This window comes from Neoarius graeffei, chromosome 8 (assembly GCF_027579695.1).
Source record: "Neoarius graeffei isolate fNeoGra1 chromosome 8, fNeoGra1.pri, whole genome shotgun sequence".
NCBI lineage: Eukaryota > Metazoa > Chordata > Actinopteri > Siluriformes > Ariidae > Neoarius > Neoarius graeffei.
The window spans coordinates 41,152,611-41,171,711 of NC_083576.1; the positions used below are offsets into that span (position 1 = coordinate 41,152,611).

Sequence of the window (19,101 nt, forward strand, 5' to 3'; positions counted from 1 at the left end):
AGAGTGGGAAGGTTAGGCAGCAACCTGAATATGTTCAGAGATTCTACCTGACTTTAACCATGTCTTCTACCCACCATACTGCTGGTCACCGTCATTTACAGTGGTGCTTGAAAGTTTGTGAACCCTTTAGAAATTTTCTATATTTCTGCATAAATATGACCTAAAACATCATCAGATTTTCACACAAGTCCTAAAAGTAGATAAAGACAACCCAGTTAACCAAATGAGACAAAAATAGTATCCTTGGTTATTTTTTTATTGAGGAAAATTATCCAATATTACATATCTGTGAGTGGCAAAAAGTATGTGAACTCTAGGATTAACAGTTAATTTGAAGGTGAAATTAGAGTCAGGTGTTTTCAATCAATGGGATGACAATCAGGTGTGAGTGGGCACCCTGTTTTATTTAAAGAACAGGGATCTGTCAAAGTCTGATCTTCACAACACATGTTTGTGGAAGTGTATCATAGCACAAACAAAGGAGATTTCTGAGGACCTCACAAAAAGCGTTGTTGTTGCTCATCAGACTGAAAAAGGTTACAAAACCATCTCTAAGGAGTTTGGACTCCACCAATCCACAGTCAGACAGATGGTGTACAAATGGAGGAAATTCAAGACCATTGTTACCCTCCCCAGGAGTGGTCAACCAACAAAGATCATTCCAAGAGCAAGGCGTGTAATAGTTGGCGAGGTCACAAAGGACCCCAGGGTAACTTCTAACCAACTGAAGGCCTCTCTCACATTAGCCAATGTTCATGAGTCCACCATCAGGAGAACACTGAACAACAATGGTGTGCATGGCAGGGTTGCAAGGAGAAAGCTACTGCTCGCCCAAAAAAAAAAAAAAAAAAAATTTTTCATCTGCAGTTTACTAAAGATCACGTGGACAAGCCAGAAGGCTATTGGAAAAACATTTTGTGGACAGATGAGACCAAAATAGAACTTTTTGGTTTAAATGAGAAGCGTTATGTTTGGAGAAAGGAAAACACTGCATTCCAGCATAAGAACCTTATCCCATCTGTGAAACATGGTGGTGGTAGTATCATGGTTTGGGCCTGTTTTGCTGCATCTGGGCCAGGATGGCTTGCCATAATTGATGGAACAATTAATTCTGAATTATACCAGTGAATTCTAAAGGAAAATGCCAGGACATCTGTCCATGAACTGAATATCAAGAGAAGGTGGGTCATGCAGCAAGACAACGACCCTAAGCACACAAGTCATTCTACCAAAGAATGGTTAAAGAAGAATAAAGTTGATGTTTTGGAATGGCCAAGTCAAAGTCCTGACCTTAATCCAATCGAAATGTTGTGGAAGGACCTGAAGTGAGCAGTTCATGTGAGGAAACACACCAACATGCCAAAGTTGAAGCTGTTCTGTACGGAGGAATGGACTAAAATTCCTCAAAGCCGGTGTGCAGGACTGATCAACAGTTACCGGAAATGCAGTTATCGCTGCACAAAGGGGTCACACCAGATACTGAAAGCAAAGGTTCACATACTTTTGCCACTCACAGATATGTAATATTGGATCATTTTCCTCAATAAATAAATGACCAAGTATAATATTTTTTCTTATTTGTTTAACTGGGTTCTCTTTATCTACTTTTAGGACTTGTGTGAAAATCTGATGTTTTAGGTCATATTTATGCAGAAATATAGAAAATTCTAAAGGGATCACAAACTTTCAAGCACCACTGTAGCAAAAGATTCTTGAGTACAATGTTAAACACCACACAATCTACCAGCCAGTCTTTTTCATCAAGAGTTTCATTTTTGCATTCATTCTGATCTCTGTTCTCATATGGAAGTTTTACCTAGCAACTCCTCGATTTTACATTCAAAGCTTGCATTATAGTTAACTCCATCTATGTGAATTAGATGTGAATCTATGTGAAAAGCTACCATACAGCTATTCATACAGGAGATTGGGCTGCTATAGTCTATGATGATGCTTTGAGGCTCAGCATAGTTGAGAGCAGGGCTTTGAACCGGAATTTTTTTCCTATTGGTTCGTTCCGAACAGAAACGGAATTTTAACGTTTCCGGTTTTGGGTTCCACCATTAAATAGACATTCCCGAACCGGTTAGAACAAAAAAATTTCGTTCCCGGAACGGTTAATTACGTTCCCTGTCAGCTGTTTAACAAATGGCTATAAAATTATGTCTCCGTCTCATCCAGCTTAAGCCAAATGTAGGCTAATTCTATTACAACCTTCATTAAATAAGACAAGAAATAATTCAAAACAATTATTTCAAATGTTGGCGATTTGGATTCTCAGTATGTCTTCCCATCTACACAAACAGAAAAAGTGCCAAAAATGAAAGATAATTCGTTTAGTGTGTTACCAAAGGCTAGTCAGGCCCTATAGAGGGCTACCGCATGACGTCACCGCGCCGCGAGATTTTGTTAGGCGCCATATTGGAAGACCAAGTACACATCTATGCAAGTACATACATACATAAAACAAACTACACCTGAAATGTAGCCAGGGCCGGTTCTGCCCTAATCTGGACCCGGGTGCAACATCGCGCAACCCCCCCCCCCAAAAAAAAACACCAGTCTAAATCAGGACAACCATCACATAACTATAAACATTTTATATCAACTATTTTAACTAAATGGGCTATAATAAATAAGCCTGCAGGCAGCCACGGCGGGCTGCCTCAGAAAAGTAACCATTCAATGAGACAACTGAAAGCCTGCAGCCACGGCGGGCTGCCTTAAAAAGTAACCATTTGTCCTACCTTAAAACTCGTTTTGCATTTTCTGCCTCCTTTTTTGTATTTTCGACCCTCCGTTTATTTTCTTTCCTTTTCTGAAAACCCGATTTGTGTCCAGACATTTTGTTCTGCTACCAACGAACTAACTCGTCAGGTCTCGTCTCTCGAGCCCGCGATGATTCCCGTGGGAAGGGCAACAATTGATACATTTTTACAAACAGCCAATAAACAGCCAATAGGGAGGTTGCATCGTTCAGGCTCTTCTTTGCTCAGACACTCAGTAATGCACTTACTCACTAGCAGTCCACCTTCCCGCTCTCTCCATTCAATCAGCGAACGTCACACAGGAAGTGAACCCCAGCGGGTCATAGAAACTTGCACAGGAGAAGAATGACTATTTGTAGGCTACAGAAACTTTGAGGAACGAAATAAAAACCGGTATTAACCGGTTACCATTATTTTTAATAAGCGTTTCTGTTCCGGAACATAAAAAATAATAAAGTTTCTGGTTTCGTTTCTGTTCCATGTGAAATAGAAAAAGTTCCCGGTTTTCGTTTTTGTTCCTTGAACCGGTTCAAAGCCCTGGTTGAGAGTATTGAAGACAATAGGCTTTTTAACGTCTTTCATACGCCCTGCTGGCAAAAACACGTTCTTCTGGCTGCAGAAAGAGGACCACAACCTCTTGCATGCACAAGAAATATGTACACTGACAGCTCCATTTGTAGTCAGCTGAAGGCATTTCTTAGTTGATCAAACTTTGGAGTCTGTCTAACAGAAGATGAAAAATATGAGAAAAGTAACAATTTCATCTTCACAGCCGATAAATTATTATGCCAGTGAATTGTTGCTCGATCATTCTTCCCTGTTTGGGATTTCTGAAATTAAAAATGTATTCAAATCAACCATATGCTGTTACGGTCCAAAACGTATTTCTCCGTGGCTCAGCTAACTATGGTGTTTCACCAAGGTCATCATAAGCTTTCAACAAATGAGGTTGAGTTTTCAATCCTTGCTTTTCTGGCCTAGATTTTTCTGCGGCATTAAGTGGGATGATCCACCTGTTAGCATAGCCAGAAAGATTGGTCAGGAAACCCTCCCCAGGCAATTCTGGGACCACTACCATGCAAGAGAAAATCATCCTGAATGCAGCATTAAATTTCAAGGAAACCATCAGCCATTTCCACTGTCAGCTTAAGTGTGACCCAGCCCAGCAATGAACCTGGATCTTTCCCCAAAAAACAAGTGCTCCAACAACCTAAGTTATCTGACCTGGTCACTCCTGTATAAAGTTCTGAGGTTCCTGGTGGGGACTTACAACTTGGGATCTAGTGGCAAATTGCCCTGTATCACATAAGAATTGGTGAATACACTGCCATCTTTAGGCACTATTTAAACATCTCAATTTATATTTTAGGTAACAAATCCATTTTTTGTTTGTTGGGTAAAACAATATCTAAATAAATGCAAAGTTTCTCTCAATATTTTAGTACTTCTACAATTTTGAAACAAGTAGCTTTTTTGATTTACATCAAATTGTAGATGATTTAGAGTAAAACAGGTTCTCAGCAGATGTGTGGTTCAAGGCTTGAAAATTACAGTAGCCTGTGGCCATTGTGGTTGAGAGTTCAAATAAGGTTTCTAGTCATGCTTGTCTTTTTCGTGTGTGTCAAGGTCCACTAAATATCACTAAGTATCAGTGAAACAATCTTGGTGCCATGTAGGAGACAAAATACAAGCAATCAAACTGAACAGCATAATGAGCAATGACAGATGAGGACATAAGCAGCATGTTGGTTTTGCCTTTTATGGAGCAAGTCACCAGTACCTCTGCAGAGTAAAACTAATTTCTTCATTTACACTTGAAATCTAATGAACTTCTGATCACAGTTTGCCTTTGTATCTGATGTTTATTTTCTCATCATGTCATACACAAGAAAATGTTGCTAATGTCATCATGTTAGAATGATGTTAGCAACAACCAGAATATAACCTTTTATTCTTGGACAAACCATTACCTGAACTATATATTAGGCGGTAATGTGAACAAACAACTAGCCTTGAATAGCTTAGGTTAAACTACTTTCCGTTTTAAACCTTTCCTTGAAATATTCGGAAACTTGAAACAGGTTTCTCACCGGCTCCATCCTTGGCATTTGCATCTAACCATTTCTGAGTCTGTCATGAGGAAACAGAGCAGTTCTTTTTAGCTGGGTTGCTTTCCCCTATTCTTTATTGTAAAAACACAGGATTCAACAGATTCTGAATCTATTAATTCTGTAATCAGATAAGCTTTCTTTACATTGCATCATGTCCAGACATTCTTACACACACACACACAGGGGCGTCAGAAGCATTTTTAATGTGGGGGGGGGGGACACACTGGCAGGGGTCCTCCCCCAGAAAATTTTTAATTAATTAGATGCCATTTCCTGCATTCTGGTGTATTTTTAACAGGTTGTTAAACACGTAATTTTACCTTCAAAAGTCACTTAATTCAATGACTATTTTCGAGACTCAACAATAAGTCCTCATTTAACTAGTCCATATATTCATCAGCCTGTTTTTAAACCCACTGCTCTGCCTAAGATAATGAGATGAATGTGACAATTTATCATCAACAGTGACTTGCCTGCGACCCTGTAGAATAGGATAAAGTGGCTAGAGAATGACTTTATGGGTGCATTTTACTTTTTATTTTGTGTTTCCTTTTTTATTTAGTTTTAGATGTAACACAACATGCCACTGTGCCAAGCAATAGTGACACTCAACTGTATGTTTAAAAATAAGAATATTCATAATTTCACACAATGAACAGGCATGACATAGCATCATACAAACTTCATAACACAAAATCACACTGTGTCAAGCAACGGTGACACACAAAAAACAACTTCACACAATGAACAGGTGCAATTTTGTTAACCACCAGCAGTGACTTTAGTGGGTGCATTTTACTTTTTTCACACAAAAATCACACTGTCAAGCAATGACACATAAAAGAGAACTTCACACAATGAACAAGTGCAGTTTTGTCAACCTACATGCAATGGTGGTACTACAGTAACATTTACAGATTAGTATAACAAATAGATTTATAGATATAACTCCTTACATTGGTGGCACCACAATTTCTACCACTTCATAACTTTTATCCTCCTTTCCTTCACAATCCACCTGGAATAACATCCATCTGTCCCCATTGCTTTCCTTTCTACTATTCCTTCCCCATACACTGATTTCCCATCTTACTTTCCAGAAAACTGGCAAAGACCAGACAAAACAAGTTCTTCAAATCACAACAGGGAAATCAATAAATATCATCAGAGCAGACTTGACCTCACTCTTGGCATTACAATAAGGTAGGTATACTGGGGTTGAATTAAATGATAGCTAACAATAATGGCCCTTTTCCACTACCCTTTTTCAGCTCACTTCAGCTCGCTTCAGCTCACTTCAGCCCGACACGGCTCGCGTTTCGACTACCAAAGAACAGCACGACTCAGCTCGCTTCAGCCCTGCTTAGCCCCTAAAACTCGCACCGTTTTGGAGTGGGTCTGAAGCGAGCCAAACCAAGCAGAGTGAGGCTGGGGGCGTGAGCAGACACTCCCCTGTGCACTGATTGGTGAGGAGGAGTGTCCTCACATGCCCACACACGCCCCGCGAGCACGCTGGGATCTGTAAACACCGTAAACCCGGAAGAAGAAGAATTATGAATTACAAGAATTTCTGAAGCCTTATGCGCCTCGCCTCATCTATACGCTCTTGCCAGTATCTGTTGGCGTTGTCGGTGACAACAAGCCACAGAACCAAGACCAGCAACACTAACGACTCCATGTCCTCCATGTTTATTGTTTACTCTCCGGGTCGTGAGACTACCGCTTAAAAGCTCACTGATGTCACTGTTTGCGCTGCTTAACGACATCACGTGACGTCCACCCACTTTCGCTAACTCCACCCAATGTGTCCACCCACTTCCAGCCAGCACGGTTCAGCGCGGTTGTAGTCGAAATGCAACTCCAACAGCCCCGCTCAGCTCGACTCAGCCGCGTTTGTAGTGGAAAAGCGGCATAAGCTAGCTGATACATCTCCTAACATTGACTAACCAGCTAACTGAACTAACATTTCCATTGTGGGGAAATTTTGTCCTGTGGGGAAATTTTGACTTACTTTCCACTTCTTTGTAAAGAATTTCCTTATGTCCATTGTGTCTGGGGAGGAGCAAATACTGCAAACAATTCATCATCAATCAAGAATACCCCATTAGGCTAAGCTTATTTCATTGTTTAGTTGAACATTAATTTAACGTGGCCTAGGGTTAATTTTGAGGGCATATCACAAAAGAATAAGGTTTTAGCAAAAGCAAGACATTGTGAGGTGGCAATGGGGCTGACGTCACCTCCTCCACTTTCGAGCAGCTGCACCAAAAATGTCTCCGCTCGCGCTGAGATTCACTCGCGCGCGGTGAGCTGTTGTCGGGAACGCCCGGAAAACCCGGAGTGGATTTTCAGTGGGATGTGTATTCTCTTATCGATCAAGTGGAATGGATTCTTTCACGAAGCAATAGAAACGGCGCTGGGTGAACTAATATTTTATGTTAAATGTGTGTGTGTGTGGGGGGGGGGGGGGGGGGGGGGGTCCAAATGAAGAATTATGAAATGTGAGGGGGACACGTCCCCTTCACATTCAATGGTGGCGACGCCCATGCACACACACACATACATACATACATCCTTTGGCCTGCTCAAAGCAAAAAATGTGTTCGTTATTATTTTTCAGGCCACAGGACAAGCTAGCTAATCAATGAACAAAAACAAACTTGAGTTCTTCCACTTTAATTTTTTTTTTTTGTGGTGAAGTAGAAGGATGGCACTGTTTATATTATAATATGCCATTTCCAAAATACAATTAAGTTGTCTTCAGACAACTTTTGTTATACATTTAATAATAAAAGCTAGCGATATCAAACGGACACTGATGTCACAGACATTATCATCAGACTAAAATAATCATTTACTCAAACACTGTTTAAGAGTCAGTTCAAGTTTTTACGAAGTCCCAAGACAGTGCATCAAGTAAAAACCTTAGCATGTATGTAATCAGATTGGGGTGTTTAATTTTGGCTTTTCTGCTTGGATGAGCAACATCTCATAAATCAACTGATTGATATCTTCACAGCAGAGATGTACATGTAATGCACATTACGTGGTGTAAGTGGTTAGCACGGCCACCTCACAGCAAGAAGGTTCTGGGTTCGAGCCCAGTGGCCGGCGAGGGCCCTTCTGTGTGTTGTTTGCATGTTCTCCCCGTGTCTGCATGGGTTTCCTCTGGGTGCTCCGGTTTCCCCCACAGTCCAAAGACATGCGGTTAGGTTAATATGGGACGGCCTTGGGCTGAGGTGCCTTTGAGCAAGGCACCTAACTCCCAACTGCTCCCCGGGCACTGTTAGCATGGCTGCCCACTGCTCTGGGTATGTGTGCACGCTCATTGCTCACGTGTGTGCATGTGCATGTGTGTTCACTGCTTCAGATGGGTTAAATGCAGAGCGGAATTTCACAAGTGCGTGATGAATAAAGTTGTGCTTTCTTTCTTTTTCCACAACTGTTACGTCTTCATCGGTATACATCTTTTCATTTCTAACCACTTGTAATACAAGATGAAATAGTTTATAAATGTGAATAAATCTTAACACAAGGCATTAAATTATGATTTATGAGATGTTGCTCATCCAAGCAAAAAAGCCAAAATTAAACATCCAATCTGATTCCGTACGTGCTAAGGTTTTTACTTGATGCACGGTCTTGGGACTTCACAAAAACTTGAACTGACTCTTAATCATTTACTTAAACACTTTTAGTCTGATGATGATGTCACTGATGTCAAAATGTCAGTTTATGATATTGCTAGCTTTTATTATTAAACAATTAAGTTGGTCAGGAAAACTACAGAAAATCTTTGTACTTTTGTCAGTTAAATCAAGTTCCACATGAATTAACAAAATCACAGATTTTTGTTTTTATTGCATTTTGGAAAATATCCCAAAATTTCTGGAAATGGTGTTTGTAGGAATGCGCCTTCGCTTTTTTCCTTAACATAGCCATGAGTTCTACTGTCGATTTTTATGATTTGACTTCACCAAATGTTTAAGTCATCTCTGATCATGGTCAGTCAAGTTTTTTCTGGCCACATTTCTTCCACAAAGTTGATGGTTCACCACTATCCTACCAGGTTTTAATAATGCATTAAACAACAGTTCCTAACCCAATTTCAGCAGTCTCCTTAGTTGTATTATTTGCTTGACGCAGGCCAATAATTTGACCCTTCTGAAACACAGTAACAGCTCTTCCACAACCATGGGATACGTCTTCTGACATGTTTGTTCAAGAAATAAGAAGCTACTCACTGCATCAGTAAAGGATTAAAAGAATTGATGCCAGCTGAAACATTAATGTAATAGTAACTGATTAATTACTATTGTAATTATAGTAATTACTGTGGTAGTAATTATCCAATCAAATGTACCCAAGTATTTGCTTATTTAAATCTAAACGGAGACTATTTTTTTTTTGGCCATGCAGTGTATTTTTAAATACCATCATTTCAAAATACAAAGAAGCCCACAACATAACAGCCTATTAAATCACCCCTGTGCATTACATACATACAGTCAAGAAGACCAATAGAGATCTTGCAGTCACGTAACCGAAAAGTACACAGCCGCCATCTTGTCGGTCAACAGCACAGCTGAATATTGCTGCACTCGTGTACAGAATGGATCAATTTCAACCGACGGACTACACGGCTCATTTTTCTAATGAACAGATAACTAGATATATGTCTAAAATAAACGATCTACAGATTAGTGACCCTTATGGCTTACCGGACGGAGTTTTCACGACCGTGTCAGTGGATATGGAACTGCCAGAGGTGGAATACCCGGACGTGTATAATTACCTCATCAACTTTCACTCGCTGTTCAGTGGTGAAGCACTGCGTGCTTATAAATCTCTGGACAGTTATCTTTACAGAAATTCAGGATTTGTCAGCGACTCAGATGTGGCATCTTGTAAACAAGAAAATGATCCTCACTGGATGGGTAAGTCACTTAAGTATTGAGTATAGCACTGACCAGCCGATTATAGAATAAGGTAATTCCAGCTGTAATTCCAAATCGTCCGTCTTGTTTACCTGGCGTTGGAGAGGTAGAGGCTTAGCAGTGGAGGTTTGAGTGGCTGTTTTCTGAGCTTAGTCAACAGGCCGGCTCTGCAGCCTCACTTTTGCTTCCGCTCCCGGCGCTGCCTCCTTAGCTTTGCTTCCAATAACAATCCATGGAGACCCCGCTGGTCTCGCCATCTCGTCCGGAATGTTTTTTTTTTTTTCTCGTCCGGAATGTTGTGCATGCGATGGAAATCGCTACAAACCGTCATTTTCTGCTGGAAACCAATGTCCAGTAAGTCCATACGGTTGTAGTGGATATTGAAGTCCGGTACAGACGAACAACACGCAAAAATACACACAAAAAACACAAAAAACGTGCACAGGTAGGCAGAGCTTGTAGCCGCAGCCATTGTAGTAGAATTGTATATAGTAGGGTTTTCCAGAAGAAAAGGTAGAAGTAGAAGCAGAAGTAGAACCAGAAGTAGAAGGCGGAAATATGGCGTTTGACCGACAAGATGGCGTCTGTCACAATCTGGATCAGCTGTGACGTCACATGCAAGTGCTCCATACCCAAGAAAACCAGGGGAAAAAAAAAAGAAAAAAGGAGGAGAAAAAAAATGGGGGGGGGGGGGGGGACAAAGCACAGCAGTAATGTAACGAATGAATAGCTTATCTATTGCATCACTGCAGCAGAGTGTTAGCTTACACTGTAGTAACCTTCGCTTATTTAAAATGCCTAGAGTGAACGTCCGTTACGCTCAGCTTAAATTGATTACGGAGAGTTGGAAGTAGTATTCAGGCATACATCAATTTTGTGAAATACACTCTCTTGTAAGTTTGCTGCATGAACCATCCACTGTCTGCCTCAGGAAACCAGGCATACATTTAGTCTAGTTAGTCAGTTTTTGCCCTGCTTGTAATTGTCAATTAAAATGCTTTTTCCATTTCCTTTTGTACAGAAATAATTGTAAGCCTTTACATTTTCACTGATTGGCCTTATATGTATAGCAAAACAGCCTGCATCGTGTGAGGTAAGTGTTCATTGAATATATGTTTTGTGCATGAATACTAGGCATAATTACTCTTGCTGTCTTTGTTTTAAATTTTATAGGCCATTATGTGGCTTTGGTGATATTATTGGTTGGGTTTCACCAACCAATAATATCGTCTTTAAAATTTATATTTCAGAATCAAAACATGCTCCCCATGCTCTGACAGTGGCCTTGGAGTGACTGGAGGTGTATGTGGCAGCAGGGGACATGGCCTAGCATCAGTTTGTGAATGGAGGGTGGGGCCAGGGAAGCTGAGTGGCAAAGTCAATGCAACTGTGGTTAATCAATGTTGTGTGTCTGTGTTGTTGCAGTGACAGAGGATAGAAAAGGAGGGAGAGAGCAGAGAGCTCTCCTGACCAGAACATATGTACGTTAGGGTTATGACTGTGAAAGTGTTCTCAAAATTTCTACTTTCCTGATGTTGCATTTGGTGAACTTTTACTCATATATTACTTTTTTGAAGTTATTTTTCACCCATCACCTCACTTTTGATAAATACATGTATATTAAATAAATAAATCATGATTATAAAATAAATTCAGTGAAACGTGTAAAGTACTTTTATAACAATAAATTGCTTAACAATTGTTGTAATAATTATAATTATTAATTAATACAAATTAAATTTGTATTAACAATTATAATTATTACAACAATTGTTAAGCAATGTATTGTTATATAAAAGTACTTCACACATCTTTCAATTAATTTATTTTATAATCATGATTTATTTATTTAATATACATGTATTATTACAATTGTTAAGCAATTTATTGTTATATAAAAGTACTTTACACATCTTTCAATTAATTTATTTTATAATCATGATTTATTTATTTAATATACATGTATTATTATTACAACAATTGTTAAGCAATTTATTATTATATAAAAGTACTTTACACATCTTTCAATTAATTTATTTTATAATCATGATTTATTTACTTAATATACATGTATTTATCAAAAGTGAGGTGATGTTGGGTGCAGGAGATTTTTGCATGACCCAATAAAAATAACTTCAAAAAAGTAATATGAGTAAAAGTTCACCAAATACAACATCAGGAAAGTAGAAATTTTGAAAACACTTTCACAGTCATAACCCTAACGTACGTGTGTGTGTGAGAGAGCGCAGCAAGTGAGTAAAACCGAAACGAAAAGCAGAAAAATAAGGAAAATAAGTGTGAGAGAGAACATCAGCTCCCGCCTGCCGTGCTTCTGTACTCCACACACATCAAGGACTTACAGTGTAAAATAGTGTATATACTGGGAGCATTATTTGATAGGTGTCACAGGTCTATCAAAATACACCTACCTTTAAATTTATATTTCAGAATATGAAAATAGAGTATCAAAACATACTCCCCATGCTCCAACAGTGCCCTTGGAGTGACTGGAGGTGTAAAATAATGTGTATCTACTAGAAGCATTATTTGATGGAGCAGACTGGTATATAAAAATGTGCTACTTTAAAAATGTCATATCAAAACATGCAAGCCAAGCTCTGACAGTACACGTGAGCTTGTTTGTTTGTAATGTAAATAAATACGTAACGTAACTTGAGAGTTATATCTTTAGGAGATATACAAAAAACCGTGCTGATAATCAGCGGTAGCAGTTTTTGACAAAGTAGCATAAATTGATGGACTCTGCTGTTGACTGGCGCTACGGTAGCATTTTTCGACAAGGCAGTACAAATCGTCAGAACACCGGCCCTGCCCAAGGTAGTCAATGCAATTATCCATGTTGCTGTCACTGTCAGCCACATTTTTATTATTATTATTATTATTATTATTGAAACAAAAGAATACAATGCAACAAACTCAGTACATTCATCAGTTCTATCAAAAACCAAAAATCCCACCTCCTCTAATGTGTGGATTAAAAGGTATGTAAGAGAAAGAAAATAAATAGACAACAAATATAACAAGGGGTTAGCACAACTGATATGACAATATAAGTGAGCATAAGTTCTTAGCCTGGGCATTGCTAATTTTGAGACATTTGTGAAAAAGATAATTCCTGTTTAAGTACAGACCATGATGGAGAGCACTTTCTAGATCGACATTTGTGTATGTAATATTTTGTAACCATGATGAGATTTTTCGCTAGAAACTCAATGTTCTTATTTTTCAGAATCGCACCCATCTGAATATTTTGGAAGGAAATCTATACTCATGGATTTGGAAGATATCCAGTTGTGAAGGGGTTTCCATAAGTTCTGAAATGCATCACAAGCATAAAACAGGTCTTCTTTTGTGTCTATGTTTGTGGTACAAATAATTTTCTACTTCTAATTGAATTTTTTTTAATAAAAATTCATTGGAGGGATATACATCATTAATTGTTTTAAAATGTATTTCTTTATATTTGGGGGGGGGGATTGGAAATTTTAAGAAATTTGTTCTGATGGTTGAAATTTTAGATTTGTCATAATTTTGAAGACTAAGTGTGCTCCTGGTTATACCTGGAAAGAGTGTTAACTTAATATTTTCTCAAAAACTTATCAATTTTAATATTGCATAATCGGTGTCGGTATGTTTAATATATTTTTTTATTGATTGAATAAGGGCTATTGGAATGTTCTGTCACACTTTCTTATAAGCCTCGATGGAGCAATCCATATCATATTTATTCTCAAGTTGAATTAAATTCAAGCATATTGCCATTTCCATACATGTACAATAGAGCATATCTGTTTTTCCATAAATATAGATTTCCTCCTACTTAATATAGCTCTATTATTCCACAATGGGACATTATGAGGGCTGGAGTTATGTTTAATAGGGTAGTCACACTAGAGGCGGAATGAGCCGGAATGTCATCAGAATGAAAATTCTTCATATATTCCGGGATATTCGAAGTGCAATCTAAAAATTCCCCTCCAAGAACTCCCACCTTATTGTGGTGGAGGGGTGTGTGTGCTTGAATGATCCTAGGAGCTATGTTGTCGGGGGCATTATGCCCCTGTTAGGGTCTCCCAAGGCAGACAAGTCCTAGGTGACAGGCCAGACCAAGAGCAGTTCACCAAACCCCTTATGGATATTAAAAGAACAAGGACCATGACATCGCTCGGTATGGCACAGCCAGGGCCCCACCCTGGAGCCAGGCCCAGGGTTGGGGCTCGTATGCAAGCGCCTGGTGGCCGGGCCTTTGCCCACGGGGCCCGGCCGGGCTCAGCCCGAAGCGGTGACGTGGGCCCGACCTCCTGTGGGTTCACCACCCACAGAGGTAGCCGTAGGGGGCCGGTGCAGTGTGGATTGGGCGGCAGTCGAAGGCAGAGACCTCGAGGACCTGATCCCCGAACACAGCGGCTAACTGTTGGGGCATGGAATGTCACTTCGCTGGGGGCGGGGGAGCCTGAGCTCGTGCAGGAGGTTGAGAGGAACCGGCTAGAGATAGTCGGGCTCACCTCCACACACAGCTTGGGCTCCAGAACCCAGCTCCTCGAGAGGGGCTGGACTCTCCACTTCTCTGGAGTCGCCCACGGTGAGTGGCGGCAGGCTGGTGTGGGCTTGCTTATAGCCCCACAGCTCAGCCGCCATGTGTTGAAGTTTACCCCAGCGAATGAGAGGGTCGCCTCTCTGCGCCTTCGGGTCGGGGCTCTTGCTGTTGTTTGTGCCTACAGGCCGAATAGCAGTATAGAGTATCCGGCCTTCTTGGAGTCCCTGGGAGAGGTACTGAGAGGTGCTCAGACTGGGGACTCCATTGTTCTACTGGAAGACTTCAACGCTCACATGGGTGACGACAGTGACACCTGGAGGGGCGTGATTGGGAGGAACAGCCTCCCCGATCTTAACCCGAGTGGTGTTTTTTTTATTGGACTTCTGTGCTAGTCACGGTTTGTCCATAACGAACACCATGTTCGAGCATAGGGGTGTCCATAAGTGCACGTGGCACCAGGACACCTTAGGTCGGAGGTCGATGACAGGGCTAGAATTTCATGAAAATTTGCAGGAATCTGTTTGGATTCTCGCAAAACCATTTTGCGAGAATCCTGAGAATCCAATAAAATAATTTCAACAACTTTTGTGTTTGTTGTGACTGTGTGTACAAGTTTGAATTCTTTTCACAGGCAGTCAGTTGGCCTCCAACTCAGCCCTCAAGCCACAAATACAGTACCAGTTACAGTAATAAATACACATTTATACACACTATCAAACTCTATCACTTTATTTCACTCCTTAATCAAGTCAACAGCTGAAGAATGGAGCCGAGGACAACATCTTCAAAAGCCTGCCGCAAATACAGTAACTGTTACAGTAAACATTACAATACACAGTTATTCACAGGAACAAACTCATCACTCTATTTCAATCCTTAAATCATCAAAAACTGAACAGAGAACATCTGAATGTCAGAAACCTAACCGCACCAACGTGTCAGGGTCATGCCAAACTATCATTTAGTTTCCTCTGCCTCATCACTGACAGCTGAGTCTGAATCATCATCATCACTACTAGCAACCACACTAGAGTCAGGGTCAGGATGCACAATAGCATAAAAGTCAGTACTGGCAGAAGTAGAGCTTGCACTGTGAGTGACATTCTGGGGTCAAGCCATGGAGGATCTTGTTTATGCCTTTTCTCATGTCAGTAACCTGTATTTTTGTGCGTTTATCATATTTATTCATTTCATTGGTCTTGTCGTTCTGATTCCGAATGACTACACTAGTGTGTGTGTGTCAGTCAGACTCCTGTATAGGCTATATATCATTATATGCGTGACGATCATCGACCGTGAAACAGAATGCCTACCGTTCTTTGATTGTGTCTTACACCTCGCCTTGACCGTGAAATCGTCTTCAAAGTCGAAGTCATAATTGTCTAGTAGGTCATCGCCCCACGCCTGTAAACCGTGCCGCGATATTATTTGTTTTTTCAATGGATTTCGAGGTGTTTGGCTGACTATCACCTGAGCTGGAGTACGCCATCTTGTTATTCTTGACAACGAAACCCACCTGGCGAGTACTCGGCGGACTAGATGCAAGCGACACCAAGCGAGTGAAACACACTTTGCACATGTACAGAACATTTGTTTATCAAAACCGAAACCGTTTGTGGAATTTTTGTGTTGAAGTGATTACTTTGATATTTTATGATAAAATTACAATATTTCTTGAATATTTTGCACGAATCCGTTGAGATTCGCCTGGGGAACAATTTACGCAAATACTCACGCGAATCGATTCGCGCCAAAATTCTAGCCCTGGACGATCGACTTTGTTGTCATTTCATCTGATCTCCGGCCCCACGTCTTGGACACTCAGGTGAAGAGAGGGGCTGAGCTGTCAACTGATCACCACCTGGTGGTGAGTTGGATCCGCTGGCGGAGGAGGAAGCCAGAAAGACCTGGCAGGCCCAAACGTATGGTGAGGGTCTGCTGGGAACATCTGGCTGAGCACTCTGTCGGGGAGGTCTTTAACTCCCACCTCCAGTAGAGCTTCTCCCAGCTTCCAAGGGACATCGAGTCTGAGTGGACCATGTTCTCTATCTCCACTGTAGACGCGGCTGTTCAGAGCTGTGGCCGCAAGGTCTCCGGTGCCTGTCGTGGCGGCAATCCCCGAACCCGGTGGTGGACACCGGAAATAAGGGATGCCATCAAGCTGAAGGAGTCCTATCGGGCCATGTTGGCCTCCAGGACTCCTGAGGCAGCTGACGGGTATTGGCAGGCCAGGCGTAGCTCAGGTGGATAATGCACCATACCATAAATCCGGGGACCCGGGTTCGATTCCGACCCCTCCCCGTCTCTCTCTCCCACTCATTTCCTGTCTCTACACTGTCCTATCCAAATAAAGATGAAAAAAAGCCCCCCAAAAAATATTGTCCTTCCAAACAATGTTAAATCTCTTTGCAACCAGTTACTTAGGTTTTTTTTTTTGTTTGTTTTAAAGCAGCTAGAGATGAGATGAGACATTTATCAACGTTATTTTGGATATTCTTTCTCCCCACTTGTATCTGAGCATTTGGTGATCCAAATACCTAGTGCCGCTTTTCCACTACAAACGCGGCTGAGCCGTGCCGTGCCGAGTCGAGCTGAGTCGAGCTGAGCGGGGCTGTTGGAGTTGCATTTCGACTACAACCGCGCTGAACCGTGCTGGCTGGAAGTGGGTGGACACATTGGGTGGAGTTAGCGAAAGTGGGTGGACGTCACGTGATGTCGTTAAGCAGCGCAAACAGTGACATCAGTGACAGTGGCGGAACAAGTCAGAGCCGGGCCGGGGGCGGGGCAAATGACCGGGCCCTTTATTAAAGCTTATCATAACATCATTTTAGGCTACAAAATGTCCGCAACTGCGGTGTTTACCAATTTCAACACTACCGGGTGCAACTATGTTATTTAGTACATCAAGTCCTTCAAACGAACATGTAACTCAGAAACAAAAAACATTAGGATACTGTACATGGCTCATAATAAAACATCAATAGCCTATACTGCGCACATTATTTGAAGGGCATACGAATGAGCGCTCAGAGGTTGCAACGGTGACAGGAAGAGTCAGAAATAAAAGGAGGGCGGTGCAAACCTCACTGAATGCACTGTGTTTACCAATTTCAACACTACGGGGTGCAACTATGTTATTTTGTACATTAAGTCCTTCAAACGAACATGTAACTCAGAAACAAAAAAAACATTAGGCGACATACTGTACATGGCTCATAATAAAACATCAATAGCCTACTGCGCGCATTATTTGAAGAGCATACGACGAGCCTTGCGCTCCGCGAACTCGTCCACGATGCTCTGTATGTCACTGATTCAGTGATCTTTTAAGCGGTAGTCTCACGACCCAAATAGTAAACAATAAACATGGAGGACATGGAGTCGTTAGTGTTGCTGGTCTTGGTGCTGTGGCTTGTTGTCACCGACAACGCCAACAGATACTGGCAAGAGCGTATAGATGAGGCGAGGCGCATAAGGCTTCAGAAATTCTCGTAATTCGTAATTATTCTCCTTCCGGGTTTGCGGTGTTTACAGATCCCAGCGCGCTCGCAGGGCGTGTGTGGGCATGTGAGGACACGCCTCCTCACCAATCAGTGCACAGGGGAGTGTCTGCTCACGCCCCCAACCTCACTCGGCACGGTTTGGCTCGCTTCAGCCCCACTCCAAAATGGTGCGAGTTTTAGGGGCTAAGCAGGGCTGAAACGAGCTGAGTCGTGCTGGTTTTTGGTAGTCGAAACGCGAGCCGTGTCGGGCTGAAGTGAGCTGAAGTGAGCTGAAAAAGGGTAGTGGAAAAGGGCCATAGGTATCTAATTTATTTTTTGACTGGTAAATTATACAGTGAAGTCTCAGAGCAGTCATGTATACTCATAAGTTCGCATCTGTCTAGATTCAAATGCAGACCTGAGGCTTGAGAAAAAAAAAGCTCTATTGTTTCTAAGTCCAGTTGTATTTGTTCTTTATTTTTTTAGGAAGACTGTTGTATCATCAGCGAACTGACGTGTGATTAATTTGTGGTCGTTTATGTCTAATTGTCAGTGTTGGGCAAGTTACTTCAAAACTGTTTTGCATTATTTATTACTTGTTACTGTAATTTTAAAGTAATTAGTTACATTACATTTTAAATACAGTAATACATTAAGGCATTACACTACTGTTGCATTACTTTTAAGTTACTCTCACCAAAATAACTGGAAGTATGGATTTGGCAATCTAAATGTAGCTCAAGACGCTCAATTAGCTCATCACACATCCAGTGGAAGGTGATGTGGTATCTGACTGAGCTAGGCTTATGGTTAAAAACACTAGAATATAATAGCCACAGTGATGGCTCATGGCACAATACAAGGAACAATCATCGCAAGAACAGACAAAAGGTGAAAGTCTGGCAAATTGTGATAGAAATACTGTAACTTTAGGCCTATTCATATTAACATTAATTGAACTGTATTGTATTGTAATGTCTAAAGATATGACAGGATACAAAATTAGCATTTCTATGCCTTTATTGTTTTCAAGTTTACAGCATTAAGCATAGTTTATACTTCATAAAAAAAAAAAAAGATTAGCCCTAAGGGATATGACTCCATTTCAGAAATTTAACAAAAATGAACATATTATGGCAAATCGTAGCCTACAATAAAACTGGCCTGAAAAAACCCCCACAAGCCCTTTAAATCACAGCTAGACAATGACTATTAGCTATATGAGGCTACCCAGTCACATTTCGA

At 41.0% G+C, this 19,101-nt stretch overlaps 1 protein-coding gene and 1 pseudogene across 1 annotated transcript in view; both read right to left on the reverse strand.

Annotated features, from left to right (window-relative positions):
• The window catches only part of st3gal5 (ST3 beta-galactoside alpha-2,3-sialyltransferase 5), a 123,547-nt gene that overhangs the window by 103,139 nt on the left and 1,307 nt on the right, over window positions 1-19,101 (reverse strand). The gene's annotated exons all lie outside the window — the stretch shown is intronic.
• The window catches only part of LOC132889894 (uncharacterized), a 55,383-nt pseudogene that overhangs the window by 1,943 nt on the left and 34,339 nt on the right, over window positions 1-19,101 (reverse strand).